A 13,051-nucleotide genomic window follows, 5' to 3' on the forward strand; every position below is an offset into this window, starting at 1 on the left:
CATATATGCATACATACTTCACATGTTCTTGCTTTCTCTAAAATATTTATATGACTATGTTGATCAGGAAGGCCTTCACATAGGAACTGATAACTTTTGCCTCTCTATAAAGAAAGTTAAGGATTTGGGGAGATGGGATAAGGAGAGAGTGTGTCTATCAAAATAGGCTGCAGCTAGGTTGTATGTGTCTTTTATTGCCATAGGAGTTTATATTTTAGGGACAACAGGGAACCATTGAAGTATCTTTTTTTACATTCTGACACAACACAAAACTTGCAAGCCTTCTTCATATTATTTAATCTTCTGAATTATTCTTCAAAAAATGTATTACCCTGCAAAATGTATCTACTAATATAATTCTGAAATGCTAGTTCAGATATGCCCTTAATGTATCTTCTTTAATTATGAATAAGATACATGAAAATACTGGCTCTGTATCACTTGAGCAGCACAGAGTATGCAACCTATCTTCCTCCTATCCCTCTGTATGTTAATTGTTCTTTTTAACCGAGTTTATGTCTAGAGAAATAATACTAGACAGAGGCATTTTTAAACATGGTTGTATTCATTGTATTTGGGGTAGCTGGGTGGCACATTGGGTAGAGTGTGGGGCCTGCAGTCAAGAGTACTCATCTTGTGTTCAAATCTAGTCTCAGACACTAGCTGTTTGACTCTACAGAGTCATTTCAGCCTGTTTGTCTTAATTCCTCAGCTGTAAAATGAGCTAGAGAAGAAAATGGCTAACCACTCTAATATCTTTGCCAGGAAAACTCCATATGAGATCATTAAGAGTTGGGTCTACTGAAAGGAAGGAGCAATAATAACAACATGTGATGATTGAAAATTTCTGAGACAGAGTTTCTGGACAATTATAACCATTTTTATTGACTATTTCTAGAAAGCAGTCAACAAAATAGGCTCCCTATCCCCTCAACCATCACAAAGAGAGCTTGTCATATTTGTAAAGTCTTTTGAAAATGGGGTGCATCTGAGAGTAGAAATCAACTCTTACTGTTTAACAAATAATAAGAGAATGAACATTATGAGAGAGATGGGCTTATTCCAATGAGGGCCTTGAGATACATGAGTGGCTGAATATTGGTCAAAGATACTTTTCAATATCCATATCACTGTCTGTCAAAAGGGAAAATTCATATTTTCCCAGACCTGTCTGAGCAAATACAAGGATCAAAAATCTACCCAACCCATTCACCTAAACTTAGAAAATCTTTACTGTCTGATTAATCTTAGCTTTCCTGGTAGGATGAGTTTTAGAGTAAGATTTTCCACACGGGTTGATTTTGAGATGAAAAAAGTAGAAAAGGGGAAAACTTTGGCCCTAATTCAATAATTAACTATTAAAAAAAAGAGAAAAATAATCATTTTTTAATGAGTCAAGAACAGTCCTGATTTGCTACTCTCAAATTGGTTTGTGATTCCCCGACCCCTGTAGGTTTTATATAATGGAAGATCCCTTAGTTCTCTGGATCTTCCATTTTTAAGAACAGGCCTCACATGCTCACTTTTATTCCTCTCTGCTCCTGCTCTTATTCCCAACTCCTCTCCTCATTTTTTGTCTGCCATGTTCCAACAGCTTTCTCCCACTAAGAGCTGTTTTGTAACCTTGTTTTTCAAGGGCCCTCAGTTTTTTCTGCTGTTCTGTTCCTTTTTACATGTCTTTCCTTTTACATTTACAAGCACCCCAAGGGCATGAATTCTTTCTTTTGCTTCTATTTGTATCCCCAGTGTACATAATACCTGTCACAGAGTAAGCACTTACTAAATACTTGTTACTTGTTGACTTTTAAAAAGAAGTCAAAGGCATCATTGCCTAGACAAATAAAATTTGATCATCCCCTGACTCAGATAGAGGAAAACTTAAAGATATGATTTTTTTCACTGACAAAGCAAAAAGAATCATCTGCAAAAGTATTCTGAGTTTGTACAAATACTCTTCTGAATGGGGAAAAATGGCTCTTGTGGAAAAAATATTGTTTTCTGGCAGTATTTATGCAAATTAGTGAAATTATTGTTTGACCTTTTTATCTTATACTTTGAGCATAAAAAATGTTAAATATTCTATTCCTTCATATTGACATAAATTATTCCCTGGAAAGAGGGAACAATATATAATTTGTCTAGGACATGTCTTATAGCATGGCTTTAGTCCATTTACCACCACCCAATTTAGGTTTCAGTTTCAGAGCTATACTGAAATGCCCTTATAGAGTTAAAAGTTCATCCAGTTTGTCTGTGTGTTACCCTCAGAGAATAATTTCTAGGACTAAAAAAAAAAAAAAGCTATCTCAACATTATTGTGTATTCATGCAAATTGGAATAAGCTGTCTGGGAATGGCTTGAAAGAACTTTCTTATGTTGCTTGCCGAGATTTGCTTAAATATCTTTATCTTACAGGATATAGATCCTAGCATTGATTTTTTTGAGTTTCTGATAAGCAGCTCTATAATATTAAGGTCATGTTTCAAACTTAGCCAAAACTGTGACCTGTCATAGTTATTTAGAAGTGAAAAATATAATCTGGGAAACACTTGATTGCTTAATCATAGCTTGTGTATTTATTTATTTATTTATTGCTAAAGCAATTGAGATTAAGTGACTTGTCCAGGGTCACCCAGCTAGAAAATGTTAAGTGTCTGAGGCCATATTTGAACATAGGTCCTCCTGACTTCAGGGGTAAGACTAGTTGCCTCTTACTCACAGTTTACAAACTACAGAACTACAAGTATTTATGAAAGGCCTACTATATGACTCTCTAATATATTGAATATTTAGGAAATTTTAAAAAAAGGATAAGTCATCATCCCTGATTTTGAAGAGTTTTAAATCATCTAAAATCAAGGAGAAAAATTAATAAGCAAATAATAAGAAAACAGACATAATGAGTAAAGACCTGACCTCTGAGTTTAAATTCAGATTCTATCTTAGATACATTTAGGCCATGAGAAAATTACTCAGAGAGAAAATTACTGAGAGAGACAGAGACAGAGACACAGACACAGAGAGAGAGCGACAGAGAAGAGAGAGAGAGAGACAGAAACAGAGACAGAGACAGAGAGAAAGAGAGAGACAGAGAAAGGGAGACAGTGACAGGCAAAGAGACAGAGAGAATAAGAGAGATAGACAGACAGAAATAGAAAGAACACAACCAAGTGCCAAAAAAAGTTAAACAAAAACTATTGGTTTTGTATGGTAAAAACAGTATTATAAGTCATATCCTAGGAGAGTTAGGTGACACAATGAATAGAGGGCTGGGCCTGAAGTGAAGAAAACTATTCATGATATCAAATCTGATCTCATGTACTTACTTTCTGTGTGCCCCAGGACAAATCATTTAACTCTGTTTATTTCACTTTCCTCCTCTGTAAAATGAGCTGGAATATTACTCCATTATCTTTGCCAATAAATTCCCAAATGGGGTCATGAAGAGTTGTACATGACTGACATGACTGAACAAAAATAATATAAATAGTTGTTCAGAAAAAGAAAGGCTCAGCATGGGCAGTAGTATTATAGCATCTCAAAGTTGAAAGACTCTAGTTAAAAGAAACTTAGAAGATTTCTACTCTAACCTAAGTTTGGAAAAGAAATGACTGGAGGCTACTATCTCCTAAATTATTCAATTCTATTTAAAAGTACTTCTATCAGTAGACAAAAGCTAAGTGGAAAAAAGTAGGATTTGACCATTGCATTAGTTAGAAATTAGATACTTGATCAAGGATTACTCCTGTAGGATAGAGCTGCTTAGCAAAAGTTGGTTGTTGTCCCTCATTCTCAAAGGGGACCAAAATGGCATCACTATGTTTGAATCAAGTTACAGGCTGCCCAAATGTAGTTGATTTAACCAACATAAGCTCAGAATACCCGGCCATGGGTCAGACACAAATAGTCCCTATGAACATTTGCAATGGCTTTACTAACTTTGATCTCTTGTTTTTTTCTGAGCTAATTCAACTCTGTTTTGCTCATAGAGCACAACACCTCTGATGAGGGCATGCCATGACTTGCAATCCTGTGCCAGTTTCTCCCATGACATCTAATTTATTCCAAAGTTTGAGATATGTTGAGTGTTCTTGTATCACTTTTTCTGACTCCCTTGTGAGTACTTGGCATGTGTGAGTTCTCCATAAAATAGTCTTTTTGGCAAATGGCAAATGCCATTTGGCATTTGATTAATGTGACCAGTCTAGTGGAATACTCTCTGCAGTAGAGTTGAAATGCTTGGAAGTTGAGTTTGAAAAAGGACCTCAATGTTTAAGGTTAAACTAACTCCTTAGCAGAGGTAATAAGGTTAGTACATTCATGTGAAAGGGAGAGATCTGCAATCTTGTAATCTAGCACAAGAGGCCAGGTAACTTAGGACCAGCTAATTTGAGAAATATGTTAATAAAAATATGTTAATAAAAATTGGCATTTACCCAAAAGTTTATGGTTCACATAGTACTCCCTCACACCAATCATGTAGATGAGGTACTATATTACCATTAACCTTATAAATAGATTTAGAAGTTGAAGTTCAAAGGGATTAAATGACTCATTCAGAGTTCTTAAACTAGTAAGTGTGTGAGATGGGATCATCAAATCCAATTAATCAACAAAATTTTATTAAAATCTTACTTTGTATCAGATGCTAAGTATAAAAACAAAACAAAACATTTCATGACCTCAAAAAAAACTTACATTCTATGTAGGACAATAATATGTAAAACCTGTAGAACATCTTTGGAAGAAAACAAGATAGAGGAAGCAATGTGATAGATGAAAAGTAGGTGGACTTTGGAGTCAGAGATTTGGGATTTCAGCTAGTCATTCACCTTTGGGACTCCAGAAAGTCATTTAATATCTCTGAGCTTCAGTTTTTTTACTATAAAATGAGGTGGGGAAATTAGACTAGATCATCTCAAAGATTCCTCTCAGCTCTAAATCCATAATCCTTTAACCAAGAAATAGAGGACACACTGTATATTGTTGTGGTAGAAAGTAACATGATAAATATGGTATCCAAGGAAGATTGAGCAAAATAATCTGATTTCTGTCCCCTCCATTTCTGAACTGGAAGTATAGCTGACACGCTACTTATTGTGATGTTATTTCTAGATGACAGTATTGCTAAGCCTAAAGCAATGAAACATACTTTCATGTTTATTCAGAAAACATCTGTTCAATCCAGATGTAGGAGCACTAGTGTATATTAGCATATATAGCTTTCATTAATAAAATATCCTACAAACCTATAGTAACAGGAAAAAAAGATATTTAAAATTTATGTTATTCCTGTCTTGTTCTATAACTGACTAAGACTTCTAAAAGAACATATCTTATAGATGTAACAGCTATTCTTCAAAAGAGAAATTAGGTCTTAGGAGGAAGAACTATCATAATTGCTATAGGGCTATTTCTTCTATATAAAAATATAGTTTATATTTATGTGTACTTTCTAATGTATTTTGTCTCATAATACCACATGGCATATATTTTTAAATAGGCAACAATCCAATTAAATAAGACTCACAATCTTCAAAGACATAGTGAAATGAAAGAAAAAAATGGGAAAAGATACCTGGAAAATTTGGGCTAAAAAGTAATAAAAATCTGGAGGAAAAGTGTGGGAGAGGAGATGTTCTTGATTGATTCCAACAATAGCCTACATACACAGATTCATCTTGCATGTGTACCAACATTCTTTATCAGCTTTCTAATAAGACAATCAAATCTGGTTTGATGAGCCACTTCAGTTTCTCTGCACTAGGCTAGTTTTCTAGAAACCCTGTCTTTATACATGTCTCCACCCTGCAACAAATGTTTTATCTTACAGTGGTCTATAATTATTATTGTCAACTAATACCAAATGCAGCATGTGCAAAGAGAGACAGTTACAGTTGCTATGGAAACCACACTCAGTGCTAAACTCATTTAAACAGACTATGCTTTAAAGCAAAAAATAGCAGCACCTTGACCACAAATCATGACCAAAAAATGAAGGAAGGAAGGAAGGAAGGAAGGAAGGAAGGAAGGAAGGAAGGAAGGAAGGAAGGAAGGAAGGAAGGAAGGAAGGAAGGAAGGAAGGAAGGAAGGAAGGAAGGAAGGAAGGAAGAAAGAAGGAAAGAAGGAAAGAAAGAAGGAAAGAAAGAAAGAAAGAAAGAAAGAAAGAAAGAAAGAAAGAAAGAAAGAAAGAAAGAAAGAAAGAAAGAAAGAAAGAAAGAAAGAAAGAAAGAAAGAAAGAAAGAAAGAAAGAAAAAAAGAAAGAAAGAAAGAAAGAAAGAAAGAAAGAAAGAAAGAAAGAAAGAAAGAAAGAAAGAAAGAAAGAAAGAAAGAAAGAAAGAAAGAAAGAAAGAGGGAGGAAGGGAGGGAGGGAGAGAGAAAGATGAAGAGAGAAGGAGGGAGGGAAAGAGAGAAGAAAGGAAAGAAAAGAAAGCAATATTCCTAAGAATAGAAAAGCAAAATTAAAAATATATTTTTGTCTTTGGCTGCAGCCATAGTTTCTTTGTTTCCTTGGGCTAATTCTTTAAGCTGTGGTATCTAGCCAAGAATTATTTCAACATGAAAAAGTCCTTATATACACACACCAATAGATTATTCCATGTTCAAGATAGAAGATTTAATTTTGAAAGAGTGAGTGGGCAAAATATTTAACTTTTTTTGAGCAAATAAGGAAGTAGACCTAAGATGAATATATGAATCTATAATTATTCTGTTCTTGGTTTTGAGAGAAATATTACATACTGTTTCCCCCACAAGTTACTGGAAAAAATATAGACCTCTAGAAAAAAATTTAATTAAGTCCAGAATATTCAGAATAAAAACAGATATTTTGATTTTCAAGGGTTTGTTAAAGCAACTTTGTCTTCAGTTTCCTTCTACTCAAATCTTTGTTAAGAATGTGAAGAGGATGTAGTTTATAAGCCAATTAGAAAAAAAAAATCACCTTTCTCTCTTATTGCTGAGAAATATTCCTATTTTCCAGGATTGTTTATTAGACAATAAAAGGATTAATCACTTTGGAGTCTTTCAAGTTATATAAAGTTCTTCTGAAAGATTAACTAGACAAAGTGTACATGAGCGAAAGTTCTAATTCAAACTCAAAAAATGTTAATAAAAATTGACATTTACACAAAATTTTATGGTTCACACAGTATTCCCTCACACCAATCATGTACATATTACCACTAAACTTATTAAATAGATTTAGAAGTTGAATTTCAAAGGAGTAAATGACTTATTCAGAGCCCTTAAACTAGTAAGTGTGTTAGATGGGATCCTAATCTGGATGTTCTTATTATAGATATAATATTCTTTACAGTACACCATGTTACCTCTCCTCCTCTTAAATGGGGTTTATAGTATTAGGTATTTAGAGCTAGAAAGGACTTTGGAGGTTATTGGATTTCTATTTTTACATGTTTCTCTTTTTGCAGACAAGAAAACAAATGTCAAGAGGTTAAATGATTTGTCCAAGTATTAAATGTCAGAGTCAGGACCTGAGAAATCTTCTTGAATTTAAGTCAAGCATTTTTATTCACTATATAGTGCTGTCTAATTGGGTATTTTGAGCTATTATATCAGTGATGTTTTTATTTATTATAAAGTCCATTAAATAGGAGAGAAAGCAATCTAAGGGCCATTACATTGCTTCTTATCTAAAAGTGTGCTATTATAAGAGAATGTGATTCATTGAAGTCTCCAGACTCCATATGAAAAAGGAAGGAGAGAAGGGTGTAGACAGGTGAAGCCTAGGTGATAAAATCTAATTCTAATTCCTAATTCCCTTCCAAAAAGGAGAAAAGAACAGAAAGTATCTGAGTCTTCCACAATGCCACCTGCCAGTATTACAAAGCAGATAATTTTAGATAGTTGGTACTGTCTAAACAAAGATTAGCAGAGATAATTGTCAAAGTACATAGCTTGTGATTTTTTTTGTTGTTGTTCATTTTCTCTCATGTCTGATTCTTTGTGACCCATTTAGGGTTTTCTTGGAAAAGATACTGGAGACAGTTGCCATTTCCTTCTGTCATTTATTTTACAGATGAGGAAACTGAGCCAAACAGAGTTAAGTGTAAATCTAGGATCATACAGCCAGTAAGTGTCTGTTACTGAATTTGAACCCAGGAAGATGAGTCTTCCTGACTCAAGCCAACACTCTATCCACTGTGCCACCTAGCTGCCAATAGAGAACCCCCCCCAAATTCCACACATTTTTCACTGTGTCATACTGCTTCCTCTGCCTAGTTTCCTCCAGTGAATGTTGTATAGGCTATGCATATTATCTCTGAATATGAATATTGGTTTGTTTTTATCTTTAGCACCTGACACAAAGTGAGGCTCTTAGTAAATTTATGTTGATAAATATGATTTGATTATCCTAAATTAGCTGGTTCTAGGTTACTTGGACTGTCTTATTCTGTCCATCTCTCAAATTAAGGTTGTGCATCTCTTCCTTTTATATATCTAGTATATATCTGAAGCCAGATTTGAACTAAAGAAGAGGGATCTTTGACTCCAGGTCAGCACTCTACCCACTGAAATACTGTTTGGAATGTACTGGAAGCAAATTATACATCTAAAATGTGATATTCAATATCTGAATAATAAAGGCATTTCTATTTATTACAACTTCAATCTTCTAATGAAATCAGTAGCAAAGATACTTTCCCAGCTAGATGTGAAGACATTTGGTATAGAAACAATTCAAGTTGAATGCTTTTTCAAGGAGATGAATGAAAACATTGTTTTATAGTGTGATAGATTTCATGTGAAGCATCAAGTTGCTTTACACATAATAGGCCCTCAGTAAATATTAATGAATTGATGGATAGAAGTATAAACAGATGCATATCCAAAAATACAGGAATAATTACTTTCTTAGAGGTAGAAACAAGTTCAACTTACTTGAATGAAGCCAAACTATTGAAGGAGTTCCCCCATTTGTGATAGTCTCTCCAGGGCTACATAATTCTGGCTACATGAGTGGTTATAGTCTCCAACTTTCCCTCTCATGTCATCCTCTTTTACCCTCAGTTCTCTAAAGATGTTCTGCCCTATCCTATCATCTTCACTAGGGCACAAGTGAGGAAGAAAGACTGAGCTGTAAGGAAAATGAGCTGAGTGTGGGAGTGAAATACCTCAATCTAAAAAAAAAAAAAAAAAAAAAAAAAAAAAAAAAAAAAAAAAAAGCTTATCTGACATAAAACTTAACTAGCAAGAATGGATGATAAAACTGAAGCTATTAACACAGAAAGAATGCTTCATATTATCATTAGTCACTAGTTTCATTGTCAATCAAAGTTAGACCTTTTTTACATATAAGTTATTGAAATTTTTAAAGTTCAAAACTAGGGCAACTCATTATTTATTCCTGGATCTTCTGTTGCCAGAGATTCTCACTTGGGGGATCTTTATTCAGTTACTTCATGAAATGAACCTAATGTGGAAATAGACACTGGCACACTGGAACATGTCCAGTTGAGTGCAACAAGGATAGAGAGGGTCATATCATGTAAGAATTGTGAACCAAAGACATTTAGGGTGTAGAAAGATATAACTTGAGGAAATTTCTGGCATAGAGAGATATCCAGTTAAAATGCCTGGAGTAAGAAGATGCAGTGTTTTATATGGGAAACATTAAAGAACCCAATGTCACTGGATGGCAGTGTGTATTAAAGAAATGATATATGAAGACTGAAAATATAGAAAAGGAGTGGATTGTGAAAGATATGAATGTCAAATATAGAATTTTATTCTGAGTTTGATATAAACTTTAATACTGAAAGTACTAAGAAGTTAGTGAAAAAGGAGTTAGTTTAAAGTGAAAATGAGTATCGCCAGAAGTAATGAGTTTCCCCTTGTTGGAGGTATTTTAACAGAGACCAAATGACTAAATATTTTATAGTGGGAATTTCTTAAAGGTTTAGATTGAAGTAGATAATTGCTTAAGGATTTTCTATCTCTCAAATCTTATTATTATGTGATATTATCATTGACTTATAATTGTAAAATTATATGAAGGTAAATTCACTAGGAAAATTAAATGGAAAAAGATTTTAGAGATAACTTGTTCATCCCCTCATTTTAAAAATCAGATAAAGAAACTGTCACCAAAGGAGGCTAAATAACTTGTCTCAGCTTGCACAAGTAGCTTATCAGAAGAGATGGGATTTGAAGCCAAGTGTTCTAACATGTGTGTATGTGTATATGGATATGCATATACATATATAGACATAGTATCTATATATGGATATGGATATGCATATACATATATAGACATAGTATCTATATAGTACATTGTCCAGTATCATAATGTTTACTAGAAGCTTTAGTTCTATTTGGAGCTCAAGGCCAAGAACCTAATGGCCAGTTTAAAAGTATGCAATAAGATTTAGATGAGGGAAAGGAGCCTATCAGCAGCAAAAGAAAATTAATCAGAGGTAGTTTGTAGGAGTCATAAGCAAAAGCTCTGAGGTTGCCCTTCAGTGAAGTTTCTATTTTATTTATATTTTTGACTCAATTTGATTAACTACTCTTAAAATATGTAAGTTAAATTAAATAATCTTGTGTTGAATATCTGGATATCTATGACTTTAAAATATGAGAAATTGTTTTGAAAATAATCAAGTGCTACAAAGATGGTTATTCTTATAAGTATACTCTAAAATTCCAATGGGTCTTTGATCTAACCACTTCAGGAATTCCCTCCAATGACAAAGATAATCCATTCTTACCTTCTTGTCCTATGAAATTTAGGAGGTTGGATTTTACTCTAAAGTAATAGTGAGCCAATGAAGATTCTTGAAGAAAACAGTAAAAAAAAAATATTCAAACATGCTTTAGGAAGATTGGTTTACAGATACCTCAAAAACAGATTAGACAGGGGAATAGAGTAAGTTTTATTTTGAAAATGATGCGTTTCATATGCATATGGGGCCATTCACTTGGAAATATCCAACAGGCAGTTGTTAATACATTAGAATTAAATTAAGACTGGATTATAGGAATTAGAGATTCATCTTCATTAAAATGATAATTGAGACTGTAGCAGATGATGAGATCATTGATAAGAACATATAAAAGAAAAAAGTAGAAGGATCTGAGAACAGAGCTTTGAGAAATACCCATTGTTATAAATCAGAACACTGATGATTCATCCAAAGAAGACTAAGAAAGTCATCAGACAAGTAGCAGAACAAGAGAGAGCAATGTCATGATTACTCAGGGAAGAGAGGAAATCAAAGAAGAGAAATAAGGGTATATATCAATCTTAAATAGTACAAAAAGGTCAAGATGAATGAAATACTAAGACTGAGAGAATCATCAAATTTTTCACTTAAAATATCATTGCTATTACTAATCTTGAGGACAGCAATATTAGTTGATGAGTACTATTAGAAGTGAAATTACAAGGGACTTTATAAATGATTAGTTCTAGTAAAGACAAAATTAAAGAAAAGCATTCTCTCACAATCCTAATCAATGTGAGAAAATAAATTTAAAGAATAAATGTTTACAAAAAACAATTTAGCATTTTCACTCTTCAAATGGTATGACAGTTTCTTTAGAACACCATTGAGAATCTGCAAGGAAACTAAAGTAGTAAGATATAAAATAAATCTATAAAATCACCAGTAACAATAACAAATTCCAGGAGAAAATCATAGAAAGGGGAATTTTATTAAAATAACTGCAAAATATATAAAATACCTTGAAATTAATCTACTAAGACATTTAAAATTTATATATATTCAATATTTTTAAGGAGAAAACAAATGACAAACAATTTTAGATATAGTCTTTGCTCATGGTTGAAGAGCAACAATTTTATAAATAACTACCTATCCAAATTTATTGATACATTTAGTGCTGAAAAGGATTAGTATTCAACCTCACACCCATTAGATCAGCAAAAAAAAAAAAAAAAAAAAAAGAGAAAGAGAGAGAGAGAGAGAGAGAGAGAGAGAGAGAGAGAGAGAGAGAGAGAGAGAGAGAGAAATTAGTTGGAGGTTTTAGAAAAGAGAAAAAAGTACTTCTAAAAGGGCCAACTTTTACAGCCATTCTGGAAGACAGATTGTCAATTGTTCCAAAAATTTCCTAAAATTTGAATATCCTTATTTAATCAAAATTTTCCATTATTTATTTTATGCTTGTCTATATGTTTATTTGATCAAGAACTCTTTCTCTATTCATAATTAAAAAAAAAACTAATTCAATTTTTCTCTTATTTAAACTTTTTGTCATGTATGCATGTAGAGCTTCTTGTGATATATATCATCAGATGGTATTCTTTTTTGTAAATAGCTTTTTTATTTTTTAAATACATGCAAAGATAGTTTTCACCACCCACCCTTGTAAAACCTTGTGTTCCAGATTTTTCTCCCTTCCTCTTTTCTTCCTTAGACATCAAGTAATCCAATATAGGATAAACATGTACAATTCTCCTAAACATATTTACATGTTTATCATATAGCACAAGAAAAAGCAAATCAAAAAAGGAAAAAAAATTATAAAGAAAAAAAAAAAAAAAACAAGCAAGCAAATAACAGCAAACAAAGGAGAAAACATTATGCTGCGATTCACATTCAGTGCCTATATTCCTCTGGCTGGATGCAAATGGCTCTTCTCCAGCACAAATCAATTGGAATTGGCCTGAGTCACCTCATTGTTGAAAAGAGCCAAGTTCATCATCTTTACAGGTTTCTTGGAAGTTGTCATAAAATAACATATCCTTCACCAATAATTGATTTTTTAGATTGATTTAACTCTGTGTCACAATGTTTATTTGCCCCATAATCCTATATATCTAATCTTTTCTATTGATCAACTTCTCCATTTTTCTGTATCAAATGATCTTGATCAATGCTGTTTTGTAAGTATAGTGTGAATTCTAGTACTGCTAAGCCCTCTTTTTTTTTTTACTTTCATGAGATTCTTTATCTTTTATTTTTCCAAGTGAATTTTGTTATTTTTTCTAAAAATGGGTAATTGTTATTATTGTTGTTGTTTCTACAAAAGAGTACTATTTAATGATTAAAAAATAAATGAAGTA

Source organism: Sminthopsis crassicaudata, chromosome 1, assembly GCF_048593235.1.
Source record: "Sminthopsis crassicaudata isolate SCR6 chromosome 1, ASM4859323v1, whole genome shotgun sequence".
Taxonomy (NCBI): Eukaryota; Metazoa; Chordata; class Mammalia; order Dasyuromorphia; family Dasyuridae; genus Sminthopsis; species Sminthopsis crassicaudata.